We start from the raw sequence: 14073 nt of genomic DNA on the forward strand, positions 1-14073 counted from the left end.
CACAACTTTGCCCCTTTTCCTACTGTAGTGTGCTCTCAGAGTTGGATGGGTTTGATTTAGTGTGGTGTGTGTTCCGTTGTGCTACAGAGCAATTGCTTCATTGCCCTGGGAAAAATTCCATGATTCGCTGAAATGAATTTCGATGGATTCGTGTCAATGGAGAGGTGTTCAACGGAAAGGTCTTTCAACAAAATAATACAGACCCACCAGAACTTGTCAGACACTTGGGATGCATGACTAGGCTTAAAAATGCCCTTGTGGCTGTTAGCCTAGTAAACAACTATGAATGTATTAGACTTTGTTGCGATTATGAAGAGTTTATTGGTTGAGCAAAGGTCTCTACCCAGAAAGTAGTGCTGCTTTTAGTGCTCAACATTTTTCTGGTTCATAGTTGTTCATAGATTAGTACTAAGCTAACTGCTCTTGCGAGCCATTTTAAGCCTAGCCAATTATCCCTTGTGAGACTCGAACCTGCACCTTGTGTTTGTAAGGCAAACACCTTAACCATTAGGCCACGCTCACTACATGTATAAGGCTGTATGCAGTAATAAGTTGCGACTATGATAACAAGTTGTGTAACTCAAACTAGTTTAGTTTTTGCAGGGCTCTGCGGTAATGAGTCTGATACATAAGGTTAGGCATAAATTTGCCTGTTTTACTGTAACAGGTGGAGAGTTTAGCTTTAAGTGTAGTATTTTGGTTTGTAAGAATAGGTTAAGTATATAGTATGAACGGAAGAAGACAGGTAAATTGCTACTGTTTGATCTTATAGACGGAGCAGAGTTTCTGGTGTGTGTGTGTGTGTGTGTGTGTGTGTGAATGTGTGTGTGTGTGTGTGTGTGTGAATGTGTGTGCGTGTGCGTGTGCGTGTGTGTGCGTGTGTGTGTGTGTGAGAATGTGTGTGAGAATGTGTGTGAGAATGTGTGTGTGTGTGTGTGTGTGTGTGTGTGTGTGTGTGTGTGTGTGTGTGTGTGTGTGTGTGTGTGTGTGTGTGTGTGTTTAATGGCTGTGATTTAAATGCCTGTCAATCTAGTCTATAAACCTACAAAGTCTTCCAAACAAAATAACAGAATTTCATGCTTTGGTTGCCCACCACTCTCCCCCCATCTTAACTCTCTCAGAAACCTGGCTAAAGCCACATATTACAACCTCTGAAATTCTACCTCCCGGTTACATCTTCTGGCAAGATAGACTTTCTAAAAAAAAGTGGGAGGTGTTGCCATCCTGAACAGCTCAACCTCTCCTTACCCCTCTCAGATTTCTCCCCAGCAGAACTTATCTTTCTTAACGGTCACCTTTACCCACACAAAAAGCTGGCCATTGTATCTATCTATCTACATACCCCCTGGCAACAAAATTCCACTTCTTGAATATATCTTATCCTGGATCTCCCAACAAATAAAATATGAGACAATCATACTAGGTGACATCAATATTGGTTGGAATAAGCTCTCCCCCAACTCCCCCATGTCTAGTATTAACCTTTTCGGTTTCAGTCAACTTATTTCTTTTCCCACTTGTATACACAAAAACTCCAGATCCATACTTGATTGGATCTTAACCTCAAACCCTAATCAGTATCATAACCCCATCACTTTACCAGACTCATTAAGTGATCACATCACTATCTCAATACCTAGACTACCTTCTTAAATCCCTAAAACCCACCTCTACAGAAATTGCCATAACCTGTCCAACTTCAGTGCAGAAACTTCCAACAACCAACTCTCCCAGGTCAACTGGTCTCACCTCTATAACCTTTCTCTAAATGATGTTGTTCTCGAATTTAACAAAATTTTCCTAAGAATACTAAATGCCCTAGCTTCCATACATACCTCTCAACCTCTCAGAGCAAGAAATCTGGAAAAAGCCATCAATAATGGTAGGACAACACAGGCTAACACAGAAGTCCTTTGGCTAATGAAGTCTGCAAATGACTGCAAACTAGGAGCCATAGTAGAGTCCCCAAATGATGTGGACATCCTACAGAAGGGCCTCACTTAGACAGATGCCTGGTGTCAGAGCCATGGCCTCAAGCTCAATGCCAAAAAGTGCACTGTCATCCCCTTTGGTAAAAACTCTGTACCCATGAACTACCACATAGGCGGCAGTCTACTTAATGCTGAATGTGTGATAAGAGACCTTGGGACCCAGGTGGACAGTAGTCTCTCCTTTGATACTCACATTGCCACAGTAGCCAGGAAATCCTTCTATGTGGCACACCTCATCACAAAAGGGTTCTCATCCAGGAAAAAAAAGATGTCATTGTTCCTCTCTACTCAACACTCATTAGACCCATTATAGAGTACAACGCCCCTTTTGGAATGTACCTCACAAGACATCTGCAGCAGCTGGAAAGGCCAGAGAAGTACCTCACAAAGAGGATTACTGGCCCCAAACAGATGCCCTACACTGACCATCTCAAAAAACTCCAGCTTTACTCTGTAACATATCGCCTACTCCGAGGTGATCTCTGCCTAACATATAAAGCTATGTCAAACCCAGAGCTATTGGACATGCTGCACCTAAAGAAATCCCAATCACTCCAAGCTACATGCTCAAGGGACCTAAGCCTTGTCACCACAATAAACATGACATGCTGGAGGGACAGATTCCTGTCCCAGAGACTTCCCATACTCTGGCACAAGCTACCCATCTATGTCAAGCAAAGTTCCTCATTAGCACTCTTCAAGAAAATTCTTGATGACTGGATGGGAAATAGGAAATACACCTCAGGGATCAGTTCTGTGGCTCTGCTCAACAGGGGCACAGGAAAATAACTTTCTTGAATGGTGTAAGCCAGGGAACCTTGTTGGCTAGGCTTACTTAGGCCCTTGGGCCGATAGCCTAGTACCTACCTATGAACAAAAGCCCAAAAATAGGGACACTTTTTAAATGTTACACTTACACAGTTTAAAAATTGATAGAATAACAGGTTCATAGGTTGGTACTAGGCTATCAGCCCTAGGGCCTATACACGCCTAGCCATAACAATTCCCTGGCTATTTCTTCCCACACTATTTACTTCCCTGGACCCCTGTCTAGCAGGGCGACTGACGTGATCCCCGGGGTGAATTTCCTTTCTCCCATCCAATCATCAAGGTTCCTTTTGAAGACGGCCAAAGAGGCACTCTGCTTGACATGTATGGGCAATCTATTCCAGAGTCTGGGGAGTCTCTGGGTGAGGAACCTATCTCTCCAGCATGTTTTATTTATTGTGGACAAGGTTTAGATCCCTGGAGCATGTGGCTCTGAGGGACTGGGATTTCTTTAAGTGTAACATGTTCAACAGCTCTGGGTTTGACATGGCCTTGTATGTTAAACAGAGATCGCCTCTGAGTAGACGATATGCGACAGAGTATAGCTGGAGTTTTTTAAGGCGGTCAGCGTAGGGCATCTGCTTTAGGCCTGTGATTCTTTTAGTGAGGTATTTCTGCGGCCTTTCCAGTTGTTGCAGATGTCTTGAGAGGTACATACCACACGGGGCACTGTATTCTATAATGGGTCTAATGAGGGATGAGTACAGTGGGGCAATGACCTCCTTTTTTCTGAATGAAAAGCCCTTAGTGATGAGGTGTGCCACACAGAAGGATTTCCTGACTGTTGTGGCGATGTGGTTATCGAAGGTGAGACCACTGCCCACCTGTATCCCTATGTCTCTTATCACACTTTTGGTGTTTAGTGTACTGCCACCTATATGGTAATTCACGGGTACATGTTTTTTCCCAAAGGGGATAACTATACATTTCTTGGCATTGAGCTTGAGCCCATGGCTCTGGCACCAAGCATCTGTTTCTGTAAGGCCCTTTTGTAGAGTTTCCACATCATTTGGGGATTCAATAATGGCTCCCAGTTTGCAGTCATCTGTGAACTTTGTTAGCTAGAGTCCCTTAGTGTTGGCCTGTACTTCAGAGAAGTAGATGCCAAACAAGAGCAGTCCCAGGACTGAACCCTGAGGTACTCTGCTTGTCACTCGTTTGGAGCTCGATTTGGAGTCGGCTACTTTTACAGTGTGGGTTCTATCAGTAAGCCAGTTAGCAACCCAATGGGTGACGTAGGGATTAATGCCCAGCTTAGTAAGTTTATCTATTATTCCAGAGTGGGGGATGGTGTCAAAGGCCTTGGCAAGGTCTAGATAGGCTGTGTGGACCACCTTACCCTTGTCCATGGCTCTGGAGACTGATTAAGAAGTCAATCAGGTTCAGAAGACAAGATCGGCCCTTCACAAACCCAAACTGGGTGGGGTCCAGTGTTTGAAGGTTGCCAATGTCTTTGTTTATAAGTTCCATGATAATACGCTCCATGGCCTTGCAGATAAGGCTCGTCAGACTGATGGGACGGTGGTTTCCGGGATCCAAGGTGGATCCCCCCCTTGTGGAGTGAGATAACTGTAGCTCTGTGCCACTCAGTGGGCACGAAACCTGAGGTGAGGCTATGATTAAACATGACACTTAGGTGAGGTGCCAGTTCATATTGTAGTTCATGTAGTACACAGCCCAGCATGTCATCTGGTCCCATGGATGCTGCATTCTTAGCTTTGAAGAGTGCATTTTGCATGCATTAGCATGACTTTTCTGAAGGGTATGAAGTCTGAAACTCAAATGTCTCATTATTTTCTGACTTCAACCCTCAATGATTTGACAATTATTTGGCAGAAAATCACAATTATATGAGATAATGGACCAAAAATATGAGGCAAAGATCTGGACATTCTTTGAAAATCTGTACAGTTGAGAGGTATGTCCCATTAGGAATATTAGGATAAAAAAAAATCCCGCCCCCTGGCTCTCGAAAGATACCCTTTCCTCTATGAAACTTACGAGACAGCACCTGGAATCAATGGTCTAAGTCTAAGTCTCCTTCTCTCCTCCTTAAATATAAAGAACTAAGAAACATCACCAAAAAACTTATTGAGGACAAAACAAAATTTTATCAAGAAGCCCAATCCACCCAGTTTTCTAATCCACAATAATTCTGGCAAACTATAAACAATATACTCCATCCAGGTAAACCTTCTACTCCCCAACTCATTCCCTAACAAAACTCACCTTGAAACTGCCACTCTTCTAAACAATTACTTCATAGACTCCGCCAGAAAACTAACTCCCCCAGATAACCACCAAAAACAATCTCCAACTCCCTCCACCACCCACCTCCAGTCTGCCTTCTCCCTGAAACCTGTTTCCACTGCCTATATCAAATCCTTTCTGCTGAAACTCAAACCATGCCCACCCTCTTTTGACAACCTACCCCCACAATTTCTTAAACTTGCTGCCATTTCTATAGCATATCCCATCTCAATTCTTACTAGACTGACAGAAGTTTGGAGCATTTCTCCCTGGGCCTCCGCTGAAAACAGGATCTGTGGAACCTAGTCGGACTTTCCCAGTCAATAAAATAAATAAAAAAAAAAATAAAAAATACTAACCGTTCTATCAAAGAATCCTCAGTCCCTGAGATCTGGAAATCCTTCCATGCAATTCCACTTCACAAGGGATGCAACTCTACTGAACCTACTAATTACCATCCAAAAGCCATCCTCTCATCTCTCAAAAATTCTTGAGAAATGCATTCATAGGCAATTTCTTAACTATTTACTTCATGAAAACCTCCTTACCCCCTCAAAATACGGACTTGGACCTCACCGCTGCACATCCACAGCCCTTCTGTCTTTTAATCAGACTGTAGCAGAAGCAAGGGACAACAATAAAATCGTATCATTTGTCTTTCTTGACCTCTCTAAAGCCTTCAACACCATCTCCCACCCTAAACTCCTCTCTAAACTAACTAAACTTCTCTACCCCCAACAATCCTCTGGTTCTTTAGATATCTGAACAATCTGTTAGATGGCAAACTTCCTACTCACCCTTCTTACCTATCCAAACAGGTGTCCCCAAACAATCCATCCTTGGCCCCTTCTCTTTAACATTTTCACAAATAATCTTCGCTCTGTCTGCACCTGTTCATCACTAATCCAATATGCTAATGATTCTACCCTTATTACCCTCTCTGATAACCCCACTGACCTCCAATCTCTCACACACACTTCCTTTAATACCACTGAACACTGGCTAATCGACAAGTAACTCATCCTTAACACAAAGAAAGCTAAACTCCTTTTTCTTCCAAAAACTTCATCCTGTCTTAAAACTTCTTTCAGTCTCTCTTCCCTAAAACAACACCATTATTTATGCAGACTCCTCTACTAACCTTCTAGGAATTACAGTTGATGACAAACTGAAATTTGACCATCACATCCTACAGTCCATTAATCCTACAGTCCATCAAAAAGACCAATCAAAAACTAAATTTACTGTATGGACACAAAAAATTCTTATCCAGCACCTCTAGGACCACACTTGCCCAAGCCTATCTCCTCCCCTGACTACTCTATGCTTCCCCTATTTTTACACATATCCAAGCAAAACTCTTAACCAAACTTGAACAAGCTTACAACCAGATAGCCAGATTTGAATGTAATCTCCCCTACAAATCCCATCACTGCTTCACCCTTAAAAAACTACAGTGGGTTGAGTTCCCTCAGCTACTCCAACTTTCAAAGCTACAGATAGCACACACTCTTCTCTACAAACCTGCAAAGTGTCCCTCCCTGTCCACCCTCCCATCCCTTTACAAACCTGCACAATCTCACCGTAGCACTGACCAATCAATACTTAACACCTACAAGCCTAACACAACTATTGGCAGATTACTTTATAAATGGCTCCATATGTCAAACCTGGAACAAACCCCCAAATAGCATACGATCTATTCAATCTTCGCTCCTCTTCAAAAAATACTTGAAAAACTATTGCCAACTTTTCTTCCTGCACCTGTCACCACCCTACCTAATCTCTTGTTCCCCATACAGTCAAACTACAACTATTCCCTTCTTACTTTTATATAAACTTATAATTCACTAGGCCTATGGAACTATAGCAACACCACTGAGCACTCTTATAACTTAACTTTTTCGTTCACCTTTCCCCCAATTCACTTTATTTCTTTCACCTTCCCCCTCACATCTCTAACTATTTCCCAGGCCGTGGCCACTATTACTCTCCTTCTCACCTCTCTAATTTAACTTTACCACTTCTCCTTCCACTCTACCTACTCAAGCTGGACATAAATGCTATTCTTAGGTCTTCTCCGTTGCTCTATTAATCTTATTTTTCTTTATACACCACTTGTAATTCATCTGTTTTGTTTCCCAACTACACCTCTATCATTTCACTGCTGCACTTGCACAGAATGTTACACTTTTAGTAATTTCTACTAAGGCATTAATGTTGTTATTCATATGTATTTTTTCTTATTCTTTTAGACTTGTAATGAAACTTGTTTTTGTTATGTTATTTGTGTATTGTTATTCATCGTAATTTTTTTTATCATGTGTTTTTTGGAGGTTTTCTCCTCAGGTCTCCAGTGAAAATGGGCCCTCAGCCCAGTGGACTAACCCGGTAAATAAAAGACAAATTAATAAATAAATGTGATTGTCAGATTTGAGGTTATTGTTAATTAGGATGTCCAGAAGTTTTGTTTGGGTTATGGTTTCAATTTTTGTGCTTCTGGATGAGGTTATTTCAAAAGATTTCATTTTCATATTGTTTAGGAGTGAACTGCATAAGATTTGCTTTAGTAGAAGTTAAAAGTAGATTTGCATGTTTTAGACAATGTTGATAGCAGTGAAAGAACTTGGGCGGGTGGGCAGTACAGTGGCGCAGTGGACAGTGTTGTCACCTCACAGCAAGAGGTTCCCCGGTTCATTTCTTGGCTGGGGTGCTTTTTGTGTGGAGTCTGCATGTTCTCCCCGTGTTTGAGTGGGTTTTATCTGGGTGCTCTGGTTTCCTCCCACATTCCAAAGACATGCAGTAGGTGGACTGGGCAGTCTAACTTGGTCATAGGTGTAAATGTGCATGTGAGTGTGTGGTATGGAAGAACTACCATGGCAGGGGTAGCCACCTAGTGGCGTATGCCTTGGCTCTAGATGATTGCCACTGCTGAGGTGACACCCTGACCCCATGTGCAAAAATGGGAAAAAGGGGTTGTGGATGGATGGATGGATGGATGGATGGATGGGTGGATGGGTGGATGGATGGATGGATGGATGGATGGATGGGTGGATAGGTGGATAGGTGGATAGGTGGATGGATGGATGGATGGATGGATGGATCGGTGGATGGATGGATGGATGGATGGATGGGTGGATGGATGGGTGGATGGATGGATGGGTGGGTGGGTGGGTGGATGGATGGATGGGTGGGTGGGTGGGTGGATGGATGGATGGGTGGGTGGGTGGATGGATGAAACAATCTGGGTGATGTCCAGAAGTGATGGCATGGATTGGGCTGCACATACAAGGGCCATGTCTTCAGCAAACTGACCTGTGTTAGTGAGGTTGCTGGTAGTATGTAGTTTGTTTATAAAAGTGTTGAATAAGAGGGGGCTTACTGATTCTTGTGGGACATTGGCAGTGACCGGCAGGAAGGAGGGGAGATCTTATTTAAATTTGACAGCTTGCTGCCTGTCTGTTAGATAGCTATGGAACCATGAGAGAGAGAGAGAGAGAGAGGGGGCTGGATGAAGCCAACAGAAGGAAGATCAGTAACAAGCTGTTGATAGGATATGGTGTCAAATGCTTTTCATAAATCTAACAACAGTGAAGATACCAGGTTGTCATCATACCTATGCTGGTTTATTATATTGTTGAAGTTGAAGAGAGCAGTGACAGTGCTATGAGGATGTCTAAAACCATGCTAGATTTTGGAAAAAAAGTTTGTTAGAGTTACTCTACTGCACAAATTGCGAGACAGACAGGATCAGATGACAACAGATCTATAGTTTGGAAAAGTCTGTCGATATGCCACATTTGTGGAGTGGTACTACAAAGGATTTTGTTCCAGATGGATGAGACAAATCATATCTGCAGTTTAAAAGAGAGATGCCCTTATGTCAAATGTGTGAGAGGAGAAGGGAGGGGTACTATCGATTATGAATGAGGACCACCCAAGCAGGAACAGATTTTCCAGCTATTTTGTTTTTCAATAAGGTAATAAATTGGTGTTCTTTCTGTGAGGCTAGTAACATGACAAGGGTCTATATTAGAAGATCGAAATGCCAAAAGAGCGAACACTCTTTAATCGAATGCAAATACCCAAAACCACACAATACTGAATGCATGGAACAGCATTTTTTTTTTCCCCCAGGAAAAAAAAATAAATCGCTGCTCCAAATAAAAAGAATTTCAAAGACAAAATAAAGTGGGGGGATTTGCCCCCCACAACCCTAACGTGGGGTCTGTGCCCCCCCCAAATACCCCTACTTAAATATACCAACTCTGAAATTGCACCACAGTGGAGGAAACGGCAAAGTCCTGACAACGGCCCAGCGATTTTTTTCCCTGGGAAAAATCACTGTTCCGTACCTTCGATATTGTGCTTTTTCAAGTATTAGCATTCGATTAAAGAGCGTTCGCTCCTTTGGAGTTTTGATCTTCTAATATAGACCCACATGACAAACCCTTGGTTCAAATGTAAGAAATATTTTCTGATCATTTGCTGACTTGCATTTGAGATTGTGGAAATACACTTTTGCTTTCTATCGGTTACGTTTTTTTTTTTTTTTTTTTTAAACGTGCTTTTAGTCGCCCCATCATTTTCATTTTTGTCTTCAAAGGTAAGACTACACCATGACCTAGAAATATTATAGCACCTGGCTTAATAGTAGCACAAAATATTCCCTTTACTCACGGATAGCACAACCTTAGAAGTAACATACTTAGTAAAGCATGGGGGAAACACCCTGAAAAAAAAAAGCAGCTGTAAATTTGCAGGGGATGTACCTTTATGCACCCTCAATAACACAGAGAAGCCCCTTCTACTGTTTAGTTTTGATGGAAATCCAAGCCCAAGCCCAACACCTTTCAAACAAGCCACATAACCTAACCACTCCTACCCTCCCACACATTTCTTTACCAGCTTCATTTCATCTTCCTCTCCGCAGGATGGTCACATCTACTGGCTTTTAGTGTTACTTGTAAATATTACGTTTATAAAATCTGATCCCATTCTTTTTACGAACTGAATGTAAGACCTCCTAGCTACCACTCCTAATTACATTAAATACCACTGTAGTGTTTTCTAGGTGAAGACTACATAAATCGTTACTCTCTTTTTCAGGTGAAGGTGTGTCAAAGCTATTTTCTGCTGTGTTGCTTGCTACTTATTCGTGTCTCTTAATTTTTTTCTAGGATTATAATCTCCTGGGCTATGCCTGAAATTGGTCAGCTGAGATCAGTGTACTGCACTGTTAAACAAATAGCAAAATATACAAATACCCTTTCCTTCCAAGGTAAAGTATTAATTCTAAACTGTCAAGTTACTATCATCAGCAACAATCACCTCATGGCAATTTTCCTGAATACTGCCCATAACAAGGTTTGCTCACATTATTGTGAAGTCCCTCGTGAATTGTAAATAGGGAAGTTCTGCCTTCTTGCCATTTGCCACAGATGAAGATATTTAATAAGAACAATCATAACATTAGGCCCTGTAGTACAGTAAAGGCTCCATGTCTGTCTGCCAAATGACAGCTGTGTCATCTTTCAGCCATTTTCACACCAGCTGAACTAGTATCTGCCTATTACCTAATAAAAATCAGCTAGAATCCTCACAGTTGTACCTGCCAACATTATTTCACAAGATTTTTCTGCTCAGTAAGACTAAAGAAAATATAAATGAAGCAACTATTAACCAAAATAGAAATAAAAAATGTTAAATGCAACATAATTGCATGTTGAGCAATACTGTCCTACTCATTAAGAAAAGTTTCAAAGAGCAGATTTGGTTCATTTTTTAATCATGGATCATCAAAAGAAATAGACTTGTACTGTTTACAGTTGCCCTGCTGTTTGTGCAAGAGACCTATTCAGTTTTAGTGTTTTTTTCACTTCCCCCACCTTTGTGCAACCATGGAACTCCATATGGGTGTGGGGGACAGCCCTTACATTGCCAGCAATTTTTTTCCCTTTGTTATTAATTATTTATTTTATTTATACTGTATTTAACAATTGTTTACCAGGGGAAAGCACTTGTCACAAGTAACCAATTACAGTCGCAGCTAGAAAAGCAAAGAAAGTCATAATTACATGTAGTGAGAGAGAGCAAGAAAGTTATGAACTATACATCAGTAAAATACAATTATCAGCAAACAGAAACTACAGTGTATATACAGCTGCACGTGTGTGTGTGTGGTGTGTGTGTGTGTATAAATATTATATAAATACAAATAGATATTTACATATATATATATATATACATATATATATATATATATATATATATATATATATATATATATATGGTTCCACTTGAAATCATCTAATTACCATTTCATCGAATTGCAAATCATCGAGACCAAATCGTCGAAAACTCATTTCATCGAAAACTCATATCATCAAATCTCAAATCATCGAAAACTATAAAGCAACTACAAATAACATCCCAGACACTGTTTACCATGTTTATGCAGTGGGGTTAGGAAATAACCTCTTTCCTCCACTGTAGTGCAACCTTGGAGTTGGTATATTTATTTACAGGGGGTGTGGCGGGCGGAGCCCCCCACATGGGAGGTACAGGGGGGCTTACCTCCCTGCATAAACATGGTAAACAGTGTCTGGGATGTTATTTGTAGTTGCTTTATAGTTTGTGGAATGTTATTTGTAGTTGCTTTATAGTTTTCGATGATTTGAGATTCGATGAAATGAGTTTTCGATGATTTGGTCTCGATTTGCAATTCGATGAAATGGTAATTCGATGATTTCAAGTGGAACCATATATATATATATATATATATATATATATATATATATATATATATATATAGATATATATATAGATATATATATATATATATATATATAGAGAGAGAACGAAAGAGACTATCTAAACATCTATCGATAGACAGACAGAAATATATCTATCTCTGTGTATGGATTACATCCCATCGGTTAAATGTGTGTTTGGTCAACACATGTTAAGTTGACTGTTTATGATCAAATAAACAGCTAGTTGACATGTGTCCAAGATCATACAATTCCTGGGGATGGAGAATATGCCCTTACCCCATGTTTCTGCAACCCTGTTCTTAGTACATGTAATCAGCAGTGTGTGTGAGAGTGCAGATGGGCTCGTCTCACTACAAAAAAAACCCGGTTTAGTTTATTAATTTTTTTTATATTTGCACGTGCTGAGGCTGTTTCTCAGTGCATTTGTAGTTGCTTGTCAGAATACACTGTTTCAACATAAAGCTGTCAATATTTAACATGTCGAATGGGTGTATTGGATAGGCACGCACACACACACACACATATATATATATATAATTTACAGCAAAAATTAGAAAATCCTCATTTTGTAAATGAGATATTGGTTTGAGGAATACAGGTGACCTTTGTTTAGGTGGGAATGATAGGATAGGAGAGTGGAGTGAAGGATGTTAGTCAGAGTTTGAAAGTAGGTAGCAGGATAGATTATGTTAAGCAGAAAATGTGCGAGTAAAAAGAACAGACTTGTGCAACTAGAAGTGGAATCTGAAAGATAACAGAGTGTAAGTACTATCGGAGGAAAAGAGCGATGAAGCTCAGATCAGGTGACACGGCTGGATGAAAGGCAGTCATATTTCACTGACTACAGGAGGGGTGTACTTAGTTGAACCATAAATTTGGGATAAGGTGTCTTCTATTTGTGGGGAAATAGTTTCCAAGTGTATTCAACCTCAAACAGAGAAGCAGTGATCAGAACAGCAGAACTTAGTTTTAGGGGTTGAGGTTTACAGGGGGAGCATTATCTGAAATTGTAAGAGGAAGTTGACTAGTTTAGCTGCTAGGGGAAAGGAGATATGGTTGATTAGGAATTTGAATAACTGTGGTCCTCGGACAAAGTTCATATTTTGTTGACCAAGGAGCCATTTTACTTTTCTTTCAATGTTTTGCAACGATGCTCAATTTAGTGCAACAGAGTAACAAATCTACAACGTTTATTAGTTACTGCTTGAATGTATGTGGAGACGGTGTCTTTGCAGAAAGGATCAAAAACGATCATCCATATTCTTTTCTTATGAGCTGGTTGCCTTCTTACTATTCACCATGTCTCTTTAACCATGAATGTATGACAATACCTATTGTCTCCACCTACATATCTTTCTTGTCTCACATTATAAAACCTATATCCAAAACCACTGTCTTTACATTCCCAGATTATCTACTTTAACTATATAAATGACTAAATCCTTTTCTATACAGTTCTACGAGCAATATCCAGAGGCGGCTGCATTTGAGTAGGGAGAGTAGAATGCCATTGCCTACTGCTGTTCTAGTAAGAAAATGTGAGACAATACAAGCCCAAAATGAGAGGGCGATAATCTTTTTCCTTATGTCGTCCAGATGAATTGGGGAATCAACCCAAATGTCACGATTTTAAAGAAGGTAGTTTTCTACAGTGTTGTTGTTGTGAACATATATGTAACATGTTAAGAGTATGTTAGGTGTATTTTTAGGTTTCACTTTGGTGCCAAAATTGTTCAGCTTAAGAAAATCGTGAAATGCACCTCACATTTGACTGACTCAAACTAACAAGGTAAAGCACTACTTGAAGTGCATTTAACATCATTACACAGAACATGTGACTGACACTCGTAATGCGGAGTTCAAAAAACAGGAGGCTACAGTGCTATGTAAGTACAGGTGAACAGTCTTCAACATCTGGAGTGAAAACAGCACATGTGCTTCCGTCTAAGCATGTGACACCTGAAAAACAGTAACACTGACACTAAAAATAACTGACAAATAATGAGTTAATTACTGACTTGTCAGTATGATCCAGTAATAGGACTTATTAATTATAAAGTGAGAAACTTACTTTAACAGCCAGTCGATACATATAATTAAAGAAAAATTCAAGCCACTTCTTTTTAACTGAACATACTGTGTTCTTAATGTGTAAGTAAATTACCTATACTGCTCTAAATGAAACAAGTGATTACCAGTTGTACAAGCTTTGCACAGAACTATAATGT

General features: G+C 40.4%; 1 protein-coding gene across 1 annotated transcript in view; it reads right to left on the reverse strand.

Annotated features, from left to right (window-relative positions):
• The window catches only part of H6PD (hexose-6-phosphate dehydrogenase/glucose 1-dehydrogenase), a 604336-nt gene that overhangs the window by 180350 nt on the left and 409913 nt on the right, over window positions 1-14073 (reverse strand). The gene's annotated exons all lie outside the window — the stretch shown is intronic.

Source organism: Protopterus annectens, chromosome 2.part1 (genome assembly GCF_019279795.1).
Source record: "Protopterus annectens isolate FY-2018-M chromosome 2.part1, PAN1.0, whole genome shotgun sequence".
NCBI lineage: Eukaryota > Metazoa > Chordata > Ceratodontiformes > Protopteridae > Protopterus > Protopterus annectens.